This window comes from Saimiri boliviensis, chromosome 5 (genome assembly GCF_048565385.1).
Source record: "Saimiri boliviensis isolate mSaiBol1 chromosome 5, mSaiBol1.pri, whole genome shotgun sequence".
NCBI classification, from domain to species: Eukaryota; Metazoa; Chordata; class Mammalia; order Primates; family Cebidae; genus Saimiri; species Saimiri boliviensis.
This window is the reverse complement of record NC_133453.1, coordinates 45,665,277-45,673,549: the sequence shown is the minus strand read 5'-3', so window position 1 is coordinate 45,673,549 and position 8,273 is coordinate 45,665,277.

Sequence of the window (8,273 nt, the reverse complement as noted above, 5' to 3'; positions counted from 1 at the left end):
GATAAGCATATATAAACTTAATTTAATTTAAACTTTTTAGTTATGCTATGTTAAATTAAATGATAGATACTCATTAAATGTCTTTTTCAAATGACAATTTTTTTAAATAAAACAAATTGCTGAACATAAATGTAATTTTGTTTTGGCTCCTTAACTTTTATAAAAAGACTAAATATACTTGGGTCTATTACTACACATAAAAATATGTTCTGGTAAATCTTCCTAAATATTATAAATTTATTCTCATCTGGAAAATACTGTTATGTGACAGACAGCTCAAAATGTCTTGCTTTCTAGGTGTTAACTAAAAATTAGGTTACCAGAAGTTAAAATTCAAATTAACATATAGAATTACGTATTCAAATTGTACCAAAAAATTTGGTTTTGATAATAAAAATTATTTTAAAAGTATGACAATTTGTTTTTTATTGAGAAAAATAATTTTGCCGATTTGAAGGTTATTTAAAAGTTCTTTCAAAATATGTATTTAGAAAAAAATAGAAACAAGATAAAAATAAACCAGTTTAAAAAAAAGAAAGAAAGGAAGGAACCAGTAAGTAGGAGAGAGTGATGTGAAGAAAGTTACAAGTACAGAGGCACATTTTTGGTAAGAAAGGTTTTCTGTAAAAAATAATCTTATGTGGTAAATTTTTGTCCTAAGCCATAAGGACTGGTTATTTAGGAAGAAGGACTGGTTATTTAGGAAGGAGAACATATAGGAGAAAGGAGAAAGTTAAGCTTGTCATCAAAGTTTCATGCAGGTCATATAAGACTGTGAAGGATGAATTTGTAAAAGAAATTCTGTGTGTGATCAAGTTGGCTATAATTAAAAGGGAGTTATTTATGAGTCTTTCTAAAGATTGAGTTTGATATTAAAAATACGGATATAAATTTTCTTATCAATTGCTGATTATAATGAAATTCCATTAGGTTTTTAACCATGGTTATTCTAAGGATCTAATTAAACTAAAGAACTTCTGCACAGCAAAAGAAACTATCAGCAGAGTCAACAGACAATCTATAGAATGGGAGAAAATGTTTGCCAACTATGCATCTGACAAAGATGTAATATCCAGCATCTATAAGGAACTTAAACGAACTTACAAGAAAAAAACTAACAACCCCATTAAAAAGTGGGCAAAGGACATGGACAGACACTTTTCAGAAAAAGACATACATGCAGCCAACAAGATATGAAAACAAGCTCAATATTATAATCATTAGAGAAATGCAAATCAAAACCACAATGAGATGTCATCTCTCACCAGTCAGAATGGTTATTACTAAAAAGTCAAAAAATAACAGATGCTGGCAAGCTTGTGGAAAAAAAGGAACACTTATACACTGTTGGTGGGAGTGTAAATTATTTCAATCATTGTGGAAGACAGTGAGGTGATTCATCAAAGACCTAAATACAGAACTAGCATTCGACCCAGCAATCTCATTACTGGGTGTGTACCCAAAGGAATATAAATCATTATATTATACAGACACATGCACACATATGTTCACTGCAGTGCTATTCTCACAATAGCAAAGACATGAATCAACCTAAATGCCCATCATCAATGTGATAAAAGAAAATCTTTAGCCAAATTAAATTTAAAGCAGTTTAATTAAGCAATGAATGATTCCTGAATTGGGCAGCCTTCCCAGCCAGAGTAGGCTCAGAGACTCCAATGTAGTCACGTGGTGGAAGAAGATTTACGGACAGAAAAAGAAAAGTGACTAACAGAAAATGAAAATGAGATATGGAAAGAGCTGGATTGGTTACAGCTCAGCATTTACCTTATTTGAAAACTGTTTCAACAGTTGGCTACGTTTGATTGGCCAAAACTTGGTAATTGGTGCAAGTGTAGGCTATAGTCTGTCTACACTTCAACTAGTTGTAATTCACAGTGCAAAGAAAAACCTTTAGGCCAAACTTAAAATATGTAAGAAGGCAGTTTTAGGCTAAAGTTGATTTAACAAATGGTAGACTGGATAAAGGAGGTGTGGTACATACACACCATGGAATACTACACAGCCATAAAAAAAGGAGATCATGTTCTTTGCAGGAACATGGATGGAGCTGGAGGCCATCATCCTTAGCAAACAAATGCAGGAACAGAAAACCAAATACCACATGTTCTTACTTATAAGTGGGAGCTAAATGATGAGAACGTGTGAACACATAGAAGGGAAAAACACACACTGGGGTCTATCCGAGGGTGGAGATTGGGAAGAGGGAGAGAATCTGGAAAAATAATTAATGAATACTAGGATTAATACCTGAGTGATAAAATAGTCTGTACAACAAACCCTCATGACACAAATTAACCTCTAGAACAAACCTGCACTTGTACCCCTGGACTTAAAAGTTAAATTAGCAGTGGAAACATGGTGACAGGAAGGGAGTAAGCCCCCCTCCACCCCGTGCCCCCACTGCACTCACAGATGAAGAAATAAGCATACAGAGAAACTGACATGTCAGAAGTCAGAGCAAAGTATTGGTGGATCCAGGGATAAATCCCAAACTTAACTCCCAGACCGGTTTTTAGTACATGGACTATACAGCCTAGTGTGATAGATGTTAGAAAACACAAGTATGGTCACCAGTCAAAGTCTGTATCCCAATATCAAGAAGCTGCTGGCATCCTGGACCTACAATTGTAAAGAAGATAACATGAGTTAATGGATGTGAAAATATCTTAAAAACTCTCAAATACTTTTCAACTTTGGAGGATTATTATGATTTTCATTTTGTTCAGCAGCTATATTCACACTTTAAGTCAAATCTTCTGGCATTCTTTGAAGTGAAGCTTTCTGTGAATGTGAGCTGAAGAAATGAATGAAATGAAATAATGCAGCACCTAGTGCTTTTTGCATGGCCCAAAGGGGCTCTGTGATGCTCCACTACGGTGGAAACTTCAAGAAATACTGGTTTGCTACAGTGTTTTAGTTTGTGAGATTCTCTGGGACCTTCCCTGCTCCATCATGGGGTCACCTCTAGGTCATTTCACCTGGGACAAATACCTAATAGAAACAGGTTTAGTCCCAGTGTCTGTCCACTGCTTCAAGCCATCCTACACACCTCCAAGCAACGAGTTCAAGATCAGCATGAAATTGGAAGCACAGGACCCCAGAAACAGCACATTCACCTGTATTGCCACGGTAGTTGGACTGACAGGGGCCCGTGTTCGCCTCTGCCTTGATAGCAGCAACAACAAAAAATGACTTCTTGCAGCTGGTTGACTCAGCTGAAATCCAGCCTGTTGGGGACTGTGAAAAGAATGAGGGTGTGCTACAGCTACCTCTGGGATTCCGGCTGAATGCATCTTTTGGCCCATGTTCCTTTTGAAGATGCTAAATGGAGCAGAGATGGCTCCCAACAGGATTTTCCACAAGGAGCCACCATCACCTTCTCACAACTTCTTCAAAATGGCAATGAAGCTAGAAGCTGTGGACAGAAAGAACCCTCACTTCATTTTCCCAGCCACTATTGGGTAGGTTCGAGGCTCAGAGGTGCTTGTCACTTCTGATGCGTGGCAAGGGGCCTTTGACTATGGCACTGCTTCAACTCCCAGGACGTCTTCCCTGTGGGCTGGTGTTGCTTGACTGGACACAACAGGCCCATCTACACACTCTTGAAATCAGGACCCAGATGATAAGGGAGAATATCCAGGTCTGTCATGATCATGTCATCACCAGTATACTTCTCTAGCAGGCAGAGGAGGAGCAAGGGCCAGCAGCCTAGTTTAAAAACAAGATCTACCAGGGAGCAATTAGAAACAGTTAAGTATTACGTGTCAAATGAAGCTGCATATGGCATTTGGAAAGTAATAATTCCTTGCTCTAAATCTCCTGGTTTATTCTCAGGCAACTAGATTTTCATCTCTCTTACTTTTGTCCCTAATCCATTTCTAAGTTTGAGTACTAGTATTCCCAAAGCACACACCTTCCTCTGACCTTAGGGGCTTTGGATAAGAGCTGGAATAACACTGTACTGTAAATAGTTGAGAAGCACTGTAGCAGGATAGAAAAAGAACAAGTTTTGAAGGAAGACAGACGTGGGTTTGAGGTCCATCTCTGCCTTTTATCAGCTATGTAGCTTTTGGCAGCTAATTCACCTCCTTAAACTACAAATTCCACATCATGAAGTAGAAAACCTACTTCAAAAGTTATTTTGAGGAATGAATAAATTCCACATCATAAAGTCAAAAACCTACTTCATTAAACTTCAAAAGTTATTTTGAGGAATGAATAAATTCCACATCATAAAGTCAAAAACCTACTTCATTAAGTTATTGTGAAGAATAAATGAAATTACCTAGGTAAAATGCTGACATCTGATCAATAGCAAGTGCTAAACAAATTTTTTATTGTTACTGCTGCTATCATAGTTATATTCTGTATTATAACTGTATCATATATTATACTATATGATTGTTACAATAGGTTATATTATCATTATTATAATACTATCATTATAAAACTAACCACAACCAATGAGAGAGTATATATAAAGTACTAGAATAGTACCACAGACTAAATGAACAATAAAGTGATACAGATGGTGACAGCGGATATCATCTGGAATAGATTTTGAGGCAGCTGCTTTTAGTAAAGATAATACTAATAATCTCATCCTGTTAAGTCTAAAAAGTACTAGTGAATCTGAGGGAATGAAAAGCCACCCTTCTTATTGTCTGAGGATCTCTTTTCTAAACCTCTATTGAATTCATTCATTCAATTAGCCAAATATGTACTGAGCACCTAATTGTAACCCAAGCTGAGAATGTACTAGTGACAAAAATGAACAACATTGCTGTGCTCATGACACTTCTATTCTATTTGGGTGAAACAGATGGTAAACATTTAAATCAAGAAATAAGATAATTTGATATAGATAATTTTTACAGACAGAAATAAAATGATTTCTCCTAGGGAAATAAAGTATGATAGGATAGTGACAGTGAAGGTATAATTATAAAGGGGTCTTTTTGTTTAATAGCTTTATTGAAATACAATTGACATAAGATAAATGGCATGTATTTAAAGTGTACAATTTGAAAAGTCTTGACATATATATATACACCCATGAAACCATTACCACAATGAAAATAATGAACATATCTGTCATTCACAAAAGTTCTTTGTAGAGGGAAAACTTGTTTAGGTAGAATTTCTTTTGAAGAAAATTGTCTGAAAAGTTGATACATGAATTGAGACTTGAATGATGAGAATGAGTCATCCAAGGAAAGAGACTTCCAAACAGGCAGAAGGGACAGCTAATATAATGATGCTGAGACATGAATGAGTTTACTATGTTCCAAGGGCAGAAAGCAGATTGCTCTGACTAGAACGCATAAAGTGGTACAAGGGGCCTGGGCACGGTGGCTCAAGCCTGTAATCCTAGCACTTTGGGAGGTCAAGGCAGGGCGATCACCTGAGCTTAGAAGTTCAAGACCACCCTGGCCAACATGGTGAAGCCCCATCTCTACTAAAAATACAAAAATTAGCCAGGTGTGGTGGTGTATGCCCGTGATCCCAGCTACTTGGGAGGCTGAAGCAAGAGAATCGCTTGAACCCAGAAGGCAGAAGACACAGTGAGCCACGATCACTCCAATACACTCCAGCCTGGGTGACAGAGCAAGACTCCATCTCAAAAAACAGAAACAAGTGTTACAGGATGATGTTGGAGAAATGGGCAGTCGCCAAATCATGTAGGACCTTGTAAACCACAGTGGAAGTACTGGCTTTTATTCTAAACATATTAGGGAACCATTAGAAGATACGAAGCCAGGAAAGTGACAAGATTTGATTTACTTTAAAAAACTCATTGAACTTGTATCCAGAATATAAAAGAACACTTATAACTTAACAATAAAAAGACAACCCAATTTAAAAAGCAAAAGATTTGAATAGATATTTCCCCAGAAAACATACACAAATAGTCAATAAGCACTTAAGATGCTTAATGTCATTCATCATTAAGGAAATGCAAATCAAAACCACAGTGAAATATCACTTAACACCCATGGATACGGCTATAACCAAAAGATGGATAATAACAAATGTTTCTGAGGATGTGGAAAAATTGGAACCCTCAAACATTGCTGGTGAGACTGGAAAATGCTGCAGCCACTTTGGAAAATGGTTTGGAAGTTACTCAGAATGTTAAAGGGTGACCATGTGACCCAGTAATTCCATTCCTAGGTATATACCCAAGAGAATAGAAAACATGTGTCCACACAAAAACACATAATGAATGTTTATGGCAGCATTATTTACAGTAGACAAAAAGATAAAACAACCCAAATGTTCATCAGCTGATAAATGGCTGAATAAAATGTTGTATATCTATAGAACAAAATACTAATTGGCAATAAAAAAGGAATAAAGTACTAATACATGTGACAATATAGATGTACCTTAATAACATTATGCTAAGTGAAAAAGCCAGTCACAAAAGATAATCACTGATGATTACATATATGTGAAATGTCCAGGATTACCAAATACATGCAGATAGAAGTAGATTTGTGTTTGCCAGTGGCTACACCAGGGAATAAGAAATGACTCTCTTGGGGTTTCTTTTGAGGATGATGAAAATGTTTTAAAATTAGATAGGGATGATGTGTACACAACTCTGTGAATATCTTAGAAGACACTAAAATGTAGGGTGAATTCATGATGTAAATTATGTCAATAAAGCTATTATCTAAAAATTTAAAGTTAAATGAAAAAGTAAAAATCAAACATTGGTTATTTACTGTTTTCCAGATTGATGAAAATTTTTACTTTTAAGCTATTTATTGTTTAAAACAATTTAGTAAAGTATACTTTTCGAATAAAGGTGAAAACATTTTTTCTCCCTGCCTGAACCCTCCAAAATTCAAAAACTATCCATGAGTGCTTCTATTTTTACAGCAATATAGTTATTTGCATATAAGATCAATAAAAATGTGTTCTCTATTTATCACAGGATACAACTGAAAACATTTGTTTTATTACCAAGGCTTTGAGTAGAATATCATATTTGAGAATGTACATAGAATAACTGGTTTCAAGGGTTCCTCGTCTTACAGTGAGAGAGTAAAAATTATTCCTTCCTGTTGGGCTTGGGAACCTTAAGGCTACAGGAAAGATCCAAACTCTGCCTTGTTTCAGCTTCCTAACCTCAAGAGGTTTTTAAATCTGAGATTCCTATGTCATCAACGTAGAAATAAAAGTTACGTTTCTAAAGAAAAGCTAAAATACATCTGTTATTGGATTGTAGTTCTGTAAATTTTTTCAAGCTCTTACTGCCGATAAACTAGACTAGATTCTAAATTCTTGTACATTCCTTAAATCCAAATTCTTTCATAGAATTCTAAAAACAGGTACTGCTCTCTTCCTAAAGCCCTATAAACTGAAACTATATGAATATTAAGAAACAAATTTCATGCCTGATGTAGGGGCCACACAAAAAGTTCGCCAAGCCATCTAATACCATAACAAGAAACATTCCAACTACAAGCCAGGATGAGAAGGTAACATCTTCGGGCTGTAAACAGCTTTTTCCAAGGCATTAGAACAAGACCCTGTAACATAATGAGATCCTTATCCCTCTTAATGCCTACTGTTTTTACTTAACAGGATAATGGTCATTCGATTTACTCATTTGGTTGCCTTTAACCCTAGGTTCATGGCTCCAAATTATAATGTAAACAGATTGACCTAGTACCATTTGTTTTACTTTATACTTTTTAAAACTTTGTCTCTCTTTAAATTTTTGCAGAAGTATAAATATTAACAGAATAACGATGGCCCAGTACCTTAAGATGATAGCAAAATATTATAAAACAGATGAAACTAATAATAATTTACTTCAGGTTGACTTCCCTGACAGTCACTCCCTTCAACCTTCCCTTGTTGCTCAAATGTGGCTAAAAGGGCTTTGACACCAACTTCTATTTGCCAATCACTCCCTCCAACATGGGACCAGACCAGCAACCTGGGACACATCCATCTTGGCACTGTGTAACACTCAAAACTCAACTACAGGATAATTGATTATCAATGCTTTCAGAAAAAGACCTTGATCAAAAGAATAAAATGTGAAGGTTTTGGAATCAAAATGGAATACTTACAATAAAAAAATTAAAAGCGCTGACAAATAGAGCCAAGGAAGGCCATGAAGAGAGGATTCTCATACATGAATGCCTCATAACAAAAACTACCACAAAAGACTTTGATTGCACAAAGGCAATTACCTTACATAGAAAACTACTTCTGTGGAAGCATCTGCC